We start from the raw sequence: 11,954 nt of genomic DNA on the forward strand, positions 1-11,954 counted from the left end.
AGCGGCCGAAGAGGCGAAGAAGGAGGCGGTGGATGAAGTGAAAGGGAAATGACCTTAACCATTTCCTAAAATCGATTTTGGTGTTTGACGACCAACACAAACCTTATGAACTAACTAGTTTTCCTATTTGATCTTTTCTCAGGTGCATAAAGTTCATATCTCTACTACTCTATAAGACTCTATTGTGGGTGTCCACACTACACCATGCCCCTGCTCCCGTCTTTCACGCGCCCCCACCCCCACCGTGATCCCCACCACTGCCTCCCTTCCATGCTCGCTTGCCCGTGCATTGCAGGCGACACCACACCCCGCCTACGCCTGCCCCCGCCCCACGACGCATCACATCCCCCTCCTCCCTCGCCACCACTGCCGCCCCGCGTCCACCTTCCTCCCTTCCGCCCCTGTTTGTCATCCCTGCTGGGAAACTCATGTGTGATGCCCGCCCCGCGTCCTCGCCCCCTGGACTGTGTTTGTTCCATGCCCTGCCCCGTGCCCTCGCCTTGCGTTCACGTTGCGCACCCTCAACCCCTACTCCGACCACGCGAATGTCGCCTCCCCCACCGCGATAGCCCATGTGTCGCTTTCTCCTGTGCCATGCTCCGATCTGACTTTCTCCAACCCTGACCGACCAAGGCCGACGGTGCTCCATTCTATGGGGTTCGGCAAGGAGGTGGTGCTCAAGGTCTGCGGCCCGCGCCATCCCGCCCCACCCCGTCGAAAGGCTTCTTCAACATCCCCATCTCCTCCCCCGACGTCGATGGAGCCAGCAGCTCGGCCTCTACCGTCGCCAGCGATCCAAGTCACGCACTCACGCGTGCATGTAGGGGCTATTAGTGGTGAAGGTGTTGTCAATCCAGTCGCATCCGAATAGGGAGCTCGCCGGCATCCACCTCCGCAAGAGAGCCCAGTCATGCGTGTGTGCAGGTGCTATCGGTGGCAAGGGTGCTATCGATCTAGGCGCACCAGAACTGGGAGCTCGCCGAGGTGGTGCTCAAGGTCCATGTACAGCGACGCTGCATGCGTTGCGCCCGGCCACGTACCGCGACGCCAGCCACAAGCCCGAAATGGCCATTTCTTCAACCCCACCACCATGTTGGTCGTTTCTTCGATCTTTGATAATATAGCCATACTCCAATCTAAGTTATTCAAACCCGACGCCTTTTGAGCGCTCCTCCGCGTTCGGCGCAGGTTCCGCCCATGGCGTGCCAACGCGTGTGTCGGACACGATTTTTTTTCTTCAATTCAACAGAATGAGCATCGCGTCCGTGAGGCTGCCGGAGTCCCGCAACAGTTTGGACCTCCCAGCCACGCCACCTATGACGCCGCTACCGGCTCCGAGGACGAGCCAGACCGAGCGCCCAAGATTCCGGTTCATGGGAGAGGTCCGCCGCGAGCGCGAGCGGAAACGCTCCCGATCCCGGTCTCCGTCGGCGGATCGGGACCGCTACCACCGCCGCCACTCTCAGTCGCGTCGAGGCCTTCGGCGGTGGGTGACGGCTAAGTGAATGCGGAGGAACTGGAGATGATGAATATGATGGGCATTCCCGTCGGATTCGACTCAACAGAGGTAATGCCCCTCTCCCTCCCTCGCATGTCTATCTCCTAACCCTAGATCAGCTGATCTGTCGCTTCGTTAGCTAACTCGTCCCGTGTCGCTTATCCCTGTTCTCGGGCGAGGTACCGAATGAGCCGGTGGTGTCGACGAAGTCAGGGCTCTTGTTCGAGCGGCAGCTCATCGAATGCTACATAGAGGTCCGTAGCTTGGTCCTGGATCTTGTTTTGCAAATCTTTTGATGGGATTGGGAAAGATGTTTGTGCTAAATTCATGTCGTGATGGCGATCATTCTCTACTGGGTATACACAGTTACCTTCTTGCCCATCGTGCTCTACTGGGTGTACACCGACGGCTACCAGTTGATCCTTCACCCGCTTGAGCAGTACAGGCTCCACACACTGGACGAGGAGGAGGAGAAATTCGTCAGCCTCTGCACCGTTGTATGTGGCATACTCCTACAGCATCTTGTGCATGTCATCCACGTGATGATCTTGTTCATGGTAAGGAGATAGTGTGTCTTGGTCAATTGGCATCTAGAGGTTCAGTTCGATCAGTGCTACTTCCATTGAGATGAACAAAACTGAGATAAGAATTGCAACCATTTTGCAGATGATGTCTGTAAGAACTTGGTCAGGAGATCAATCCTTGGGTGGGTGAATCGGCTAGCAAGAATGGGTCAGTATCACCTGTCTTTGTCCTGTCATGCTTCAGAGTTTAGGTATCCGATTATTTTGCCCCAATGTTTAGGTTCGTTTTTCAACTGTCTTCTATCGGAAAGCATCCAACTTTCCAGAGTAAGACACGTTCTTACTCATCCTGCATTTTCTGGTGAATTTGTGCCTGAAACTTTTTCTTATTAGGATTTGTGTAATTGACCTGGTTTTTTAATAAACTGTTACGTAGACAGTAGACACCTAGACCTTGTTGTAAAACTTTACATTTTTTAGTTTTAACTGTCCTATATACATCAACGAATTGAACCTCCGTTGGCCTGGTGTAATGAGTGAATGACCATATTGAATATTTTACAAGCAGGTAATCTGGTAGTCTTTTGGTCATATTCAAAGTAAGGCACACATTTGCGTGCCTCGGCTGGACTCTAGCAATTTTTAGTGTAATACAGTGAAAGGGCACAAGAAACATTGGAGATAAAATAATAGACACCAAAAAGACAATATCCAACGGACAGACCGACACCACAAAGCTAACATTACCTTACTGCCCCCTTTTAGTTTGACAAACAATTTCCAAATAGTTTCATTGCAGCTAGGTTTTTTGTTATTTTAAGCATGACCTATACATTTGTTTAAACTGAAACCTTTATTATTTTTGGACAGGTCATTAAATGTGATCTTTTTGTTCTTGTAGTTGCAATACTGTGAAAGAAGTGCCTGGCAGATTACAACAATTCGAGTCACGGGGGCATGGTCTAGGTTTTTCGACATATAGCTCTGCTAGTGTCTGGGAGCTTGAGTTATGCGCCCTTGGTGGTTTGTTTATTCTTATCATACCTTAGGTGCGGTTCCCACTTATTATTAGCTTGTTGGTATTTCCCTTTATTTCGTTCGATAGAGCTAGCCCAGCTTGGAGCAAAGTAATTTCGTGCCACTTAACCAAAACTGGTGCTTGTATCTTTCAGTTGCCTCTTGTGATGGAGAATGATGTTATTGCTCGCTATTACGGACAAGGCAAGGGGATTGTTGTTAAGGCTATATACGATCGCGAGGTCACCTGGAACCAACTAGGCACACGAGTTAACCAATTATCTAACAATACCTTACTTGCAGAGTTGTTGCTTACTACACCCGGTATGCTTGATTCTCTATTAACATCATGCAATGTAATTTGTGTTCATGTGATGCTTGATTCTCTATTAACATCATGCAATGTAGTTTGTGTTCATGTGATGCTGCCCTATTTCTTTATACCTTATTATTTGTTCGAGAACGAATCTGCTACACACAACAACAACAACAAGCTTATTCATGGGCCATCTTTTCTTAGCTTTGCATGAATACTAGCACTTTATCTGCTTCTTCTCTTCAACTTCTGTGCTTGCAAGCATACCAAGGCTATCCTTATGGACAATAGAAAGTGGATCAGTAGCAGCATCACATTGGGACTGGTAGAATCCTCCCATGGGACAGAATTATTTTCTAAACAAATCGTAATGTAATTTAATATGTTTTTATTCTTTCAACAGGCAACACCCTACAACTTCTATGTGTAGTCCTTTGGCTCCTAATAGTTAGCCCATGTTTTCACTTAGATAGGATAATATATCGTCCAATGTTTCTTTGCCTTCATGCCACTATTTTCTTTGCCTTGATGCCACCAGTTTAATTTTGTGAAGCTCGTTAATTCGATCGGATTGTGAGATTGTGTATGATCTCACAGTTATAATCGTCTACACTATTATATTGTAACCTACATGGAAATGGATGGAGCATAGCCCAACACTACCATTGAAATACAGGACGATGACTCTATTCCATAGTATAATGAGTTAAGGCAGAGGCTGGTCTAAGAAATTAATTCACTTGTGCCACCAGTAAATTATCTTGCTAAAACATTAGCCTATAGGATTATTATTTGCATAGCAGTAGGGTTACAGAGGTAATTCCTCAAATCACTGATGTCACAGCCTGAAAGGACACCACTGAGTGCAGTGTGGATCTGCCCCTAAGTTAAGGTGTTGTTGTCTCTTTTTTCTTTTTCTCTAAAATGACATAGGAAATATCTCATTTGCCGACTATGTTGGGTTCCACTGGCTTGGCTTTATTTTCGCATAATGCCTCCATATCCATATGTGCTTGTTTCAACTGCAAAGAATATGTAGATATCTAAACAGGGCTAGGAAATGATGATAGATTCACTTGAACTATGTTATGTAAATGAGATGGCCTACATAGTAAAAACCTACCTTCAGAATTATTTTTCTCATCATTGCTTAAGTACCTACCGATGCAGCATAAGTAAAAGTAAAACTATGCGGAAAGCTACGAATGTCCTCTGACCACAGTTTAATCTGTACCATATCAAATATTTGTATGTTAAGAAAAAACACCGCTCAACAATGGTTGCGAGTGAAAGATTTATTTTGGTTAACTTTGCATGTGTCGTATACATTCCCGTATACAATTTGGCCTTGATGACAATCAATCACTTTAGAGTTAAATGGTTGTGAAATACAATGAACTCAGATGCCAATTCCTTTTTGGTAGATGGAACATGACATATGGAATATTTATGGAGTCACATTCTTGTATTTGTTGTTTGCAGCCTCAAGAAAACTGAAGTTTGAACACATGACAATTGATCGTGCTTGCCTTTTGTGAATGGACTAGGCTGTTCGCTTGACTTTTATAGATGAAGTGAAGTTGCGCTTGTAGTTTTCTAAGGTTTATGTATATAATTATGTGGATTGCATTAGCCCCAATATAATATCATGTATATACCTCCCGCTGTGGTGTCTGTCCCTAAGCACATCACCTAACATAGGCTTGGATCCTGTCATCTTATTTTGGATTAGTTTCCTATATCTTCATCTTATTTTGGATTAGTTTCCTACATCTTATTTTTGATTAGTTTTCTGATGTATCAAGTTTGATCATTACGCTATGTTACACCTCTATGTATGATAACTTGTGCTAAAACAGAAAACAACTGTAACTTTAATGTAAATTATGTTCGGTCTCTTTATGTTATTAGTCTGACCATTGTTTTGTTGCTTTCATGGGAGATTACATCAACAATTTACCCACATAACCCTAACTAGGGTTACTTAACAATTTACTACTGATTTCCCCTTGTGTTAGATAGGTCGCACGAAGTGGGATTTTCTATGGGAACTGCTAACCGACAAGGTAACTGCAGTTGCATTCTTCATTTCTTGTACATGATCAAGCACAGTTTCTGTTCTCTTTTTAAGTTTGTATATATAATATAGTATACAAATATTCATAAGAGTATTGCTTTTCAAAGTTTTTTAATCTTCGGATCTCTTATGAATACCTAACACCACTGCAAGCAGCAATAGGAGTTCTTCAGAAGGTAAGTGTATCTGGCTTCTGCAGTTACGTTATTAGCAGCTCAAAGGATATAACCTGATGGAGTCCATTCTATCGATACGTGTAGAAGCCATTGTAGTATTTTAGGAAACGGCATGTCCATACACCTGGGAATAGGGAGCAGTGCAGTTCTTTAGGATAATAGTCTTTTAGAAGTATGCCAACCTTTGCTCTTTCAGGAAGGGCCATTTAGATACTGGGCCATCGTCAATGTTGTGGTTTTTATTGATAGATTATATATACATGAGATTATATGAACAAGTTCTACAATAAGGGAATAGGTTGGTGAGTAAGCAGTTTCTTCCAGAACCTTATACAACATGTACGGATGTGCTAATAGCTTGGCCCTTTGTTAGAATTAAGACTCCATTGGCATTGTCCTTTGATTTATTATTGTTTTTAGCTTACCTTGTTATTTAAGACTCCAGCTATTCTTTGTCTTAAATATACTAGAATAATATATTCTTTGTCTTGAGCTACCTGCTTATCATGTTGTCTCTTTTTAGAGTTCTTAAGATCGACCCATTTTTTTTAATATTTCACATTCCACTTCTACTATAAGACAACAACACTTTTGTGGTTTCAGAGTTCTTAAGATCAACACACCTACTTTTGCATTGGGAGTTACAGACTAATCAACAGATCTATGTAGTTGTAGTGACGATGCTCCTCCAAAATTAGATATTCAATTTGATCTAAGCAGTGAACCCGCATGTTCACTTCACTTAGAAGCATAGTACCAAACTTGTATAAGCAATACTATCCAGGACTGGTAGACCTTTGATAGCTAGCTCTCAACTGAACCAATTAGGACCCTTGTGAAGTGTGATGGGCTCACCCTAGAGGTCAAATGCCATTGAGAGTTATGCTTTGAACTATTTTGGTGTCTTTTTTGCTACTAAGTTTTATAGTGTCACATTTGTAGGGTATCAAACAATTCTTTGTTGCTGTTAAGAAAGAGGAGTGAAAGTTTGATACGCTTTGTGATCTTTAGGGTACACTCGCCATCACTCAAGCTGTTATTTTCTGCAATACTAAGAGAAAGGCACCTTGTTTTTTATTTTTTTCTATTCGTACCCTACTTTTATCCCCAAAACTTTTGCTCACTTGTCATCATTGATGGTTTGGATGCTGATCTGAGATTTTTCTTTTGGACCAGGTGGATTGGTTTGCTAAAAAAATGTGCACCAATAACTTCACGATATTAGCTATGCATAGTGACATGCCCCAACAAGAAAGGGATGTAATTATGGGTGAGTTTTAAGTCTGGCGCAACTCATGTGCTGATAACTACGGATGTTTGGGCTCGAGGATTGGACGTTCAGCAGGCAAGAATTTGGACATTTTTTTATTTGAACCATATTTTATACTGTTTGAGAATGGCCTAAGTGAACATGTCATGTTTCTTTGTGTTTATATATTATTTGCCCAGGTTATCGAAGGCTTGTGAACATGTCGTGAACTTTACATCCATCGCATTGGTTGTTCTGACCGTTTTGGAAGCAAGGTGAAGTTTCTAATTTCTGCTGCCAATTATGGCTAACATTTATTTTAGCATCCCCTCTTGGCTTGTCACCAGTGGATAGATTTGTTGTTTCTTATTTGCTTAACTGGGACAAATCAGTAGGTATACAGTTGTAGGTGTGATTACCCACAGTAAATAAAACATTTTTCATGTTTTTGTAGTCAGTATGTGAAACATAAAACAAAGAGTTTTGCTTGTGCAATTTTCATATGCACTGCATTTCTTTGGTAGAGAAGACATGAAACATGCCTTGGGAATATTTTGTGATCTTTGTGCATCCCAGATGTTGCTTAGTCGATTTGGCACATGGAAAAATGAATACATATTTGTTCATGCATGTACTTCACTTTAAATATGAACAAAATCTGGTGGCAAAGTTTTAACCAATTCGGATTTTTTGTTGCTTTTGACATAGAATCTGAAGGATTTGCATATATTACATTGTAAAGATGAAATCATGAAAGTTTTAATCAACCTTAATTCAGCAATAATAAAATCAACTAGAGCTGACTTGAGCCATAATTTGACAATTAATAGCCAGACTGCAAAATTGTCACAAGCCTTCAATAACCTGGGAGTGGTTTTTTATACCGTACCTATTGTTTCCATTTCCTCAATTATGATTTTGGCAGTCAACAATCATGACGAGTTGCTGACCACGCGTCCTGTACTTCAGCAACCTGAATCTCCAAAACCTGGGTGTGTCGTGTGAAGATATGATTTCCAAATGTTTGCCAGCCTTAGGTAGAGGCCTTGGGCTGCAAGTCTGATCAACTACAGTGGTGAGATGGCAAGAGCCTTGCAGTGGTGTCGAACTACTGGCTTGGCAGGGAGAGGTTGAGAGGAAATGCACTACCATATCAGGTTTTGTGTTTGGGGAAATACACTTGTCCTTGTGTTCTTACATGATTTTCATTAGTTCTGCAGGTTCTGTAATGAAAATCTAGCATGATGAACCATAGGGCTACAAGAGATGAATGCACGAACCCCTTATCCATTTAGAACTTGTGTTCTTGCATGAACCCCTTAATTGTTTCATGCCTACAACATGTTTGCCCCTTAATTGTTGCTTAAGGCTCAAACGGTGGGATTACTGTGTTTTCTACAGAAGTCCCTACGATGAACGAATGACAATAATATAGGTGTCACCACTTAGTCTACCAGGCTACCATCACAGATTATTGTACTGGCTTGTGATGGTCAGAAACTGATCTTACTCCATGGGTGCATCTCTGAAGCACTCCGGAATGTATTAAACAATGCTTGAGCTCTCATGTCCTTTTACTTCACATGAAACATTATACATGGGTAAAAACTAAATCACATAGGGGTGGGAAAGAATATTTTAAACTTTGGAGCGTTAACATGCTATTTGAGCTTGAGGAGTTTACTCGCTTCACTAAAAACAGTAAATTCAGTTTGCTTGGACTTAGTTTAGAAGGGAACCGTCTTAAATTGGGTCGGTTAGCGTGATACCGATTTAATATGGTCTACATAACTTGTAGCATGTGATCGTACCTGAGCTAATGGACATTGATGTTGTTCAGCTGAAGAAGATGCACCAAGAAAAGCAGCTGGACACACTTGTCGACAAGGGCCTGGAGAGCAAATATGACCGCATTGAGCTAGAGGAGATGGTGCAAGTGGCGCTTCTATGTACTCAGTCCTTCCCTGGTCACAGGACCAAGATGTCAGAAGTGGTCAGGATGCTGGAGGGCGATGGGCTTGCAAAGCAGTGGGAGGCATCACAACACACAAAAGAGTCACACAAATTCAAGGTGCCCAATTTTTCCTTCAGTCGCTGCCACTCTGACCTGATGGGCGATTCGTCACTGCTGTTGCAAGCAGTGGAGCTTTCTGGACCCAGATGCGGCCTGAACATGTTTGCACATTATGTGGCACACACTTTCTTTTTACTACTACTTTCAGGATGAGCATGTAGGAATATTTGACCTTTCTGGAAGCTTTTAGAGTTGGGTCAAAATGATGTGTGTATTCTTTCTTTCTTTTAATTGCCATCTGCTCTCTTTTTTGTTACCATATTCATACATACTTGTTTGTTTGTGTCATGTTTTTTATGGTCACAGGGATATGTTGGTATTGTAAATAGTACAAACTGTAATTTTGTTTAAGTGCTATTTTGTGTACAAGTACTGCTTAATATGTGTCTGAAAAGATTTTATTTTATGAAGTGATTTCCAAACTTGAACGGGAATCATTCTTATTCTTTAAAATGTCTTATAGCAGTTATTATTTATGTGACATTGTACTGTTTTGTTTCTTAAATAAACGTCATTTTACAAATTTTACATCATTCCTATAGGCCTATTAGGCGCCCGAAAGGGCGCCGCCTGTTCTAGTAACTTTCAATATGAATGCTGGGGAGGGAGACGACTGACGAGGAGCAGTGGCTACGGGCTGCTCTGCGTCATATGCAATGCAGGCGGGGGTGCCGGAACACCTGGTGTACAAGCACTGGAACCAGCATCGCGATGCCGCTTGCTTCCAATACATCATCAAGGTGAGGCCCGGTCGCTTGTCTAAACCTCCTCCTGATGAAACTCCCATCCTGCCGAGCGAGTGGAGTTTCTATGCGCATAGGTGAGGAGGGACCTGAAGCTTCTGCTCGGTGCCGGCCTTGCGGAGGACCTCAACGTTGTGTTCCCAATTCACAATTTTCACTTGCTTTGGGGATATTTACCAAAAAAATCTCCAATTTAACCCAATGTTTAATTGGTTGTTACATTACACGCTGGAGAGTTTGCTGCTGGCAGAAGCCTGCATTGTTGCTTAACTGGTATGCCTTTGCGTTTAATCTTCTGTTTATCTTTATCAATGTCTTAATATAGGTTGAAATTCTGATGAGAACATTCTGTTTGATCTAAATGTTTTGTTCTCTGGGCTTGGCCACTAGATTTTTGAAAATCTCTCTTGTTGTAAATGCCTACAGGACCGAGTCTTCTAAGAAGCATGAGCTAAAATCTGAGCAAAAATTGGAAAAGAAAAATAGTTTTTACATAAGTTGGTGTGACCTTATGTTAAGTTCACGAGCCGAGCCATAGCCTATGCTAATAGTGTTTCCCTCGATCTGTTAGCATGGTAATATACTAATATGGATGAATGGATGACAGAATGAATAATCTAATCAATCTGAATTTGGTAGGGCTCCTGGTGACGAGGTGGTCTACTACTTCGTACTACCTGCAAGCAATAGCGTGGATGATTTTTAGTCTTTCAATGCTAAACTTCATGACCATTAGTTCTCCTGTCCACAAGCTGACGCCAAGGAACTGAAGGACCAAAGGATACAGGGTTATCCACTAATCTTAAATCATTATTTTCTCAACGTTGTACCAGTATACTTTTGCCTCTATTAAATGTTAATATATTTGTTAAATATTAATATATTTATATTTGATTAGTTTGACTATTTGAGATTTAGAATTTGTCAATTGATTGCCCATGTGCTATGAATTGAGATATATAGCAGCTAAGATACAATGACTTCCTACCAGTGCCAATATGTAGCAAAATAAATACCCAACAAATTGTTCACCATGTCTATGCACACCTCCAATATAATGCCCCCTATAACAAAAATTGGTATACCAACCTGAATTTGGAAAGAACTTGATCTTAATTTATTTAGAGTGCTTAGTACTAACATGGAAATGCTATCAGATAAAGCCAAGATAAACAAGACATGTATAATGATTTTATGAACGATATTTTCGGCACCTTGTGAGCAAAGAACATATTGGTCGAAACTATTGTTGCGCCATTGCCACCAGATGCGATATGTCATCAAATATGGGGGAAACAAGGGGAAAATGAAGTTAGATATTTGAGCAGCTATAAAAAGGCATTTAAACACATAGGGATTAGAAATGTACACATGAGTCGTACATATTTTATTACAATAATTCAGGTGTCTTGCACTAAGAGTCTCTATTGCCACTACATCAGCAAGGAGGCAGATTTGTTGAGACATAAATCATGCGAAGTGTCCTTTCTTGTGAAGGAAGGACCAAAGGACCAAGGTTATCCACTAATCTTAAATTCTCACTTCTCGAGCGCTAAACCAATAGCCTCTTTTTTCTGAATTCTGATATAGGCAAACTAAGAAGAAACCTGGTGCAGATGTCTTTGGGTGTAGCCCGCTTGTTATCCCAAGTGTGTTTTGTGTGTGTTGAGCTCTGATGTGATTGGAATCTTGACTTATGTATAGGCTTGAAGTGAGATTTCATACTTTACCCAACTTAACATCATATAAAACCTCAGTCAAATTTCTCGGTACCATGTAGATGTCTGAACATTCCTTTTTTCTTTTGCTTGTGACATCATGCTTCTCTTTGGTGCCACTAATCTCACCAATTGCTTCTATGTAAGATTTACTTGATAATTTATATCTGTGTTGTTCCTTGGAGATATTTTTTCACATAATATGTTACAAAGTTGTTCATGTCATATAGAGTTCTGTTGATCATAACTTATGGGAGTCAGCCCTAAATTCATATTTTCTGCAATCTCCGGTTTCTTAGAACCACTCATTAGGCTTTCTTATAATACATGCCTTTTTGTTTATGAGTAACACCAAGATACAAATCTGAACCCAGGTTTAGATACCTAATGGTACAGTGGTACATATGACTATCATTAAGTCAGTGCCCCTTTCACTGAAAGTATAAGGATTGTTACTGCATCGTGTATTGCATTTAAGTTACACAACTTACCTTTTTTGTGGGGAAAAATTGTGTTGTTGGGTAGCGCATTAGACAAATTCAACATATGTGTATGCATGACA

At 41.5% G+C, this 11,954-nt stretch overlaps 2 pseudogenes across 3 annotated transcripts; both read left to right on the forward strand.

Moving 5' to 3' along the window:
- The first annotated feature begins 916 nt into the window (after positions 1–916).
- On the forward strand, positions 917–6,948 carry LOC109940171 (U-box - DEAD helicase pseudogene; annotated as a pseudogene). Of its 2 annotated transcripts, XR_004850210.1 has the most exons (6): positions 931–2,055; positions 2,165–2,230; positions 2,924–3,071; positions 3,195–3,363; positions 5,374–6,620; positions 6,785–6,948. The product of XR_004850210.1 is annotated as a U-box - DEAD helicase pseudogene, transcript variant X2 (transcript). The 2 variants fall into 2 exon arrangements; XR_002262713.2 differs by having other exon boundaries at positions 917–2,055; positions 3,195–6,620.
- Positions 6,949–7,052: 104 nt separating this feature from the next.
- On the forward strand, positions 7,053–10,513 carry LOC103629562 (protein kinase superfamily protein pseudogene; annotated as a pseudogene). The gene is made up of 4 exons (NR_163487.1): positions 7,053–7,132; positions 8,698–8,928; positions 9,474–9,947; positions 10,314–10,513. The product of NR_163487.1 is annotated as a protein kinase superfamily protein pseudogene (transcript).
- The last annotated feature ends 1,441 nt before the right edge of the window (positions 10,514–11,954 follow it).

The sequence above is a fragment of the Zea mays genome, chromosome 6 (genome assembly GCF_902167145.1).
Source record: "Zea mays cultivar B73 chromosome 6, Zm-B73-REFERENCE-NAM-5.0, whole genome shotgun sequence".
In the NCBI taxonomy this organism is placed as follows: domain Eukaryota; kingdom Viridiplantae; phylum Streptophyta; class Magnoliopsida; order Poales; family Poaceae; genus Zea; species Zea mays.